The 5851-nt window shown below is 34.0% G+C and overlaps 1 long non-coding RNA gene across 1 annotated transcript; it reads right to left on the bottom strand.

The window, feature by feature from the left end:
- Positions 1 to 2220: 2220 nt before the first annotated feature.
- Positions 2221 to 4152, bottom strand: LOC128280628 (uncharacterized). The gene is made up of 2 exons (XR_008270725.1): positions 4044 to 4152; positions 2221 to 2400 (listed from the first exon to the last, which is right to left on the bottom strand). It is a non-coding gene; the product is annotated as an uncharacterized LOC128280628 (long non-coding RNA).
- Between the last annotated feature and the right edge of the window lie 1699 nt (positions 4153 to 5851).

Here is a 5851-nt window from a genome sequence, read left to right as displayed (position 1 = left end):
GAGTGTCCCCTCTGCTGCGTCGCCGTTCTCTACCGCAACCAATCGGTAAGTATTTTCCATTGTAACTCCTCTGTTGCATATTTTTGGGCTGAGAAGTTTAATTTGATGTGATAATAGTAGGCTGAGAAGTTTATCCTTTTTTTTTTTGTTTCTTTACATGATAAACAGTTTATTCACTAATAAAGTAAACAACCATGATTAACATAAAAGCATTAAATTTAAATCAAATATGAAAATTGAATATAAATATTTCATTAAAAAAATTTATGAACACGAGAAACATAGCATAGAACTTTGTTTTATCTTTGGCATTCCATAGATCACTAACATTCTCCAAGTTCGTAAATTTTACAATTTGTGTATGCATGCAAGGGTGAATTTACAAATTTTTTTTAGAGCTAAAATTGTATTATAAAATTTTGAGATATCATATTTTAATTTATTGTTTTATCATTTTGAAAAGATTAAATAGAATGTTTTTCATTGTGGGGTCAAAACATAATTTTTTCTATATTAATTTATAATTTGATCATTTATAGAAGAGCTAGAATTGTAATTTTTCAATTTTTGGGGGACCAATACTCCTACTTACCCTTTTGTATCTGCCCTTATATGCACGTAAGGGTTAATCAAGCCAAGCCTGAGCTTAACTCGGAATTCGAATATTGAATGAACATTTATTTTTAGGCCCAAGTTCGATTAAATTAGCTCCATTAAATAATTAAGTTTAAGATTTATATTATATATTAAGGACAATAATATGATTTAAAAATATAAAAAATATGAAAAGTTTGATAAGAGTCTTGAACTATTCGAGTCAAGTATTTCTAAACTTGAATTTGACTCGATTGATAGCTCAAGCTCGGCTCGATAATGTACGAGTTTTTATTTTTGATAAGTGTTACTGAAGATTTGATATCCTTTAAATTTTTATTTTTGAGCTTCAAAGAAAATGTACGAGTACCTTCTGTAATCATTGAAAAATAGAAGCCACACCACTGAACAACTATTGGGTGATGAAAACCCATGATTATTGAAGAGTTTTGCATGTAGTAAATTTGAACCTATGTCCGGATTTATGGGGAATTAGAGTAACTCTATTTGTTTAGAAGTATATTCTAACCATGAGAAGTATATTCATACAAAAGTAGAACTATATTTCCAACGAGCAATGATAAAGAAAGAGATTAGCTTATATATTCTACATGATTGAATAGCCTGGGCCACATTCTCCTTCTGGCACTGTCCACTCTATGTTTTGCTTTGGGTCTTTAATATCACATGCATGTACATCATTCAAACCAACCATCTTAACTTTAGCTCAATAGCCACATACTAATTTAAATTCATTACTGATTCACTTATTCTGCTTTCACCAACTAGTTTTACTCCCATGCCGAGGCAAAACTGACATGAAGTTTTACTGAGGAAATGTCATTGTCTTTCAATTCTCCATCACTTGATCTTGAACATTGACTGGATTACTCACGTTATGCCTTATATCAATTTTCAATTTAGATGGTTGTAGTTTGAAGATGATCTATTTTGGTACAAATCAGTTGGATTTTCCTGACATTTAATTTTTAAACTTTTTCAGGGTCATTCTTCTGTATCTGTTTCTGAGATGCAAGTAAGTTTTTTACTTAATTACTTTTACATTTATGTTTTGTGTTTTGAATCTAATTTGATAAAGCAATGCATTCTAGGGAGCAATTGAAAAAATGATCAGCCATTCAGATTGATAATTTTTGTATCAGTTTGTTAGCATCCTTATCAAGTATCAAATGCCTATCTGTTACTTCTTGTACACTGCAGGTTGGTTATATAATTCCTTCTTGTTTGGGTTATTCTGTCAAGATTTACTTAGAAACTGTTCAATTTTACAATATTAACTAATGTACTAAACTTCATGATACCGAGTACCTGTTACCAAATTAATATATCATAGTATTTGTGTAACACCCCAAACCCGGCTTGGAAGTTTGGCTCGAATCTGGCATGTCACATTGAAGTGTTTTTCGAAAACCATGTTTCCATTAAAAACCCTTCTTAATAATTAAAAAATTATACCCTTTTTAAACCTTGTTAGAAAACCTCAATTGAATAACATTCTTAACAACTTTGTAAAAATCTTGGCGATTCTGAAGCTTAATTTAAAAACAATTGCGGATACGTGATGTTTTGAACAACGATGAGTTGCTTTGGAAAACCGTGTTCGAATACTAGCAATTATAAGAACAATAAATAAAATTCCAAATTTGAAATCCAGAAAATTACAACGGCTTTAATACAACCCACATAAAAACATTTAAAAGTAATAATCAAAACTGTAACATAAACAGTGCGTGTGGCTTCCTCCAAGCCCCTCGTAGCTCCGATCCTTCTAAGGTTGGAAATTACCTGAAAAGTTAATAAACGAGGTGAGTTTACGAAAACTCAGTGTGAAATCCCCTACTATATAAAAGGAACAGTTAGTCATATAAAAGAATTAAAAGTCTGGCCCCAGCCCTACTTACAGTTCCGGTATCAATTGGGCCTTAGCCCATTATAACAGACAGTACCAGATAGGCCTTAGCCCATTACAGAATAGGAAACATTATCAGAACTAGAATTAAAATGAGAATCAGAATCAGAATCAAGTGACAGAATCAGAATCCAAAATCAGAATCAGAATTTGGTGACAGAATCAGAATCAATATCAGGTAACAGAATCAGAATCAGAATGTGAATGCAATCCCAACCCAATCCAGCCGTATACACCCCCGTACCAACCTTACACCATGTGGGGAGACAACTCAACCCACCCATCCGCTACACACCATAGAATTTGTAGCATGGCTGCCAGAATAGATATTGTGACAGAGTCACCAGATACAGATATTGTGGCAGAGCCACCAGAATCAGATAATGTGGCAAAGCCACTTAACAGAATACGTGGCACAAAGCCATTGATAACGGGTCTATAATCGGTACGAAGCCCACAATAACGGCACACAACCATAATCAGGTTGGCACAAAGCCATACGTAGGTTGGCGCAAAGCCATAATCAGAATAATTGGCTTTAAGCCATCAGTAGCTATATTATGTTAGGCACATAGCCATCAGCGACGGTAATATAGTCGGCACACAACCTTGAGTAAATATGATAAACACGAGTCATCAATAATCATATATATGATAGACACGAGTCATCAATAATCATATATTGGCACACAGCCTTAGGCAAATATGTTTGGCACACAGCCTTCGGTAACATGATTGGCACTCAGCCATCGATCGGTCCATAGTCATCTCGGGTGACCCGTGTGACCTTATCAAATCAGTACAAATATACGGCTCTTAAGCCTTCGGTGGATCCACAGTCGTCAAGCAACCATGCGATCCTAACAGATCAGATCTTCCTCCATACAAAATCCCAACCCATGCAACATGTCATGTATGCAGAATGTCATGCCCATATTTGAATTAAACAATCACAGTCAATTCATTCATATCACCAACATATATTCACAATCAAATCCACAACCACACAAATTCACGTCGGTCCACTTGCCCACAAGGGCAAAATAGTCATTTAACACCCTAGGGGCAAAATGGTAATTTTACCCCACAAGGGTATCTCGATAATTCTACCCTATAGGGGTATTTCGGTATTTTTACCCTACAGGGGTATTTCGGTAATTCTACCCTATAGGGGTATTTCAGTAATTCTACCCTACAGGGGTATTTCAATAATTTTGTAAATCGAGGGTACTTTGGTAATTTTACAAGTCGAGGGTATTTCAGTAATTTGGTAAACTAAAATATTCTAAACAGGGATAACAATACGAATGGGCCTAAAGCCCATTCTCGGCCCAAATGGGCCCACACGCTCGTGTGGCCCTTTTAGCCCAAATCTAGCCACAAATATGAGATTCAACTAGCCTAGTCCAATATTTACTACACAATCAAACAACTTATCCAATTGGGCCCACATGGCCCCTTTAGGCCCATCGCGGCCCGAAATAGCCATCCTATAGCTAAAGTAGTGAGAAATACACACCTGATAGGAGACTGGAGTTAATCCGCACTCTGAGCACTCTTAGCCGACGCCCAACCCAAACGAGCACGCCATAAAGCGAAAGGGATCAGCCAAGAAAGGTACCTTTACTCTCCTCATGGTTCTCTCTATTTAAAGCCAGCTTCGCATCCACTCTTATGTTAGCTTCCCGATGTGGGATCCCTCCATCATCAGATTTTAAATTCAACACCAACTCTTGCCGGCCCCTGTTAGCAAAATAAATGCTCTTTGATTGCCATGAGTTTCGAACCCTGGACCTCCTTGCGAACTCTATGACGCCATCTTCCTACCTCTTATGTGGCGCTACTTTGCCACCAGACCACAAGGCTTTTTGTGGCACAATTTCTCCAACAATATTCTTAAGACCTACCTACTACATCAAGGGTTTGATTCACCTTAAACCAATTTTTTTGCTAGAGTCCAAGTTTGAACCCAGGACTTCTCCAACACTTCTCAGCACACTTAACCACTAAAACAAGCCTTCATTAACGAAATTTACATACACAACAAAATATTATAAGATGCCTTCAACCGCTCCCATGCTCAAGGCCCAAAACTTCTAGGCCCAAATTCAGGGTGTTACAGTTTGAATTAATTTTGTACAAAAATATTTTTTAGACTGCTTTTAACCAAAACCTAATTTTTTCTACCCTATTTTTGTACTATGACGATTGTTAATAAATTTAATTATTACTATAATAATTATATGAAGTAAAATATATGAAGTAAAATTATATTGTATACTAAATATGGTACATATACTTTAATTCCTTGTGTTTTGATTTTTAGGATATAGTTCCATGTCTCTGTATTAGTGAATTAATGTTGTATGTATTTCAGTTACTGCTTTCTGCTCCTCCTGCAACTATTGGTTCAACTGAACCTACTATTTAATCTTCGAATTAATAATTGGTACTGATATAGATAAAGTTTTTTATATTTGCTTAAACTGAAATATATTTGGTGCTACTCTTATAATCTTACATCTGTTTTAGGTACTATCGAGCACCTGAATTAATATTTGGTGCAACTAAATACACCACAGCCATTGACATCTGTTCTAGGTACAGGTTTCGCTGCTAATTTTTTTTCCTTATTTCTATGCATTTTCACTTTAAATTACTTAACAAATATTACTTTTGTGACTCCAACGTTTGCTGGTGAGAGTGGAGTAGACCAGGTTGTTGAAATTATTAAGGTACGTTTTAGCTCAAAATTCTAATCAATAATAGTTTTATCATGATGATTTTGGAAAAATTAATATTTTGGGGTTGCGGTTTTGTAAAGATTTAATTGCTGGTTCTGTTTGGAGCAGAACTATTTTGTTTCCAAATTAATTTTAAATTTTGGCTTTTGAAAATATTTTTAAATTAGTTACATTATAATAAGTTTTTAATTTGATATGTTTTCTTTTTTAATTGAACTCGAATAATTTCACTCAATTTTATTTGATACGACTCAAATTTCATTTTGCTTAACTCGATAAAATTTTAAATTGAGTAAAATACTAAAAAATAAAGACATATGTTAATTTTTTAAAATTACTTGTGAAAAAACATACCGTCAATATATCAAATATTAACCCTATTATGATTCAAATTTATCTTTTATTTTCTCAATTTTTCTCTGAGCACTACTCCAAATTCAATAGTTGCTTTTTACGCCCTCTCAACAAGTGAAAATTATTTTAATGATAGCTATAGTGGTTATAAAATGAATCATACAAAAATCTTATGAAAAATATTTTCATCACAAAATTCAATCAAATCCTAAACAATTTATAAAAAATA

This window comes from Gossypium arboreum, chromosome 9 (assembly GCF_025698485.1).
Source record: "Gossypium arboreum isolate Shixiya-1 chromosome 9, ASM2569848v2, whole genome shotgun sequence".
Taxonomy (NCBI): Eukaryota; Viridiplantae; Streptophyta; class Magnoliopsida; order Malvales; family Malvaceae; genus Gossypium; species Gossypium arboreum.
This window is presented reverse-complemented; position numbering and strand designations above follow the sequence as displayed.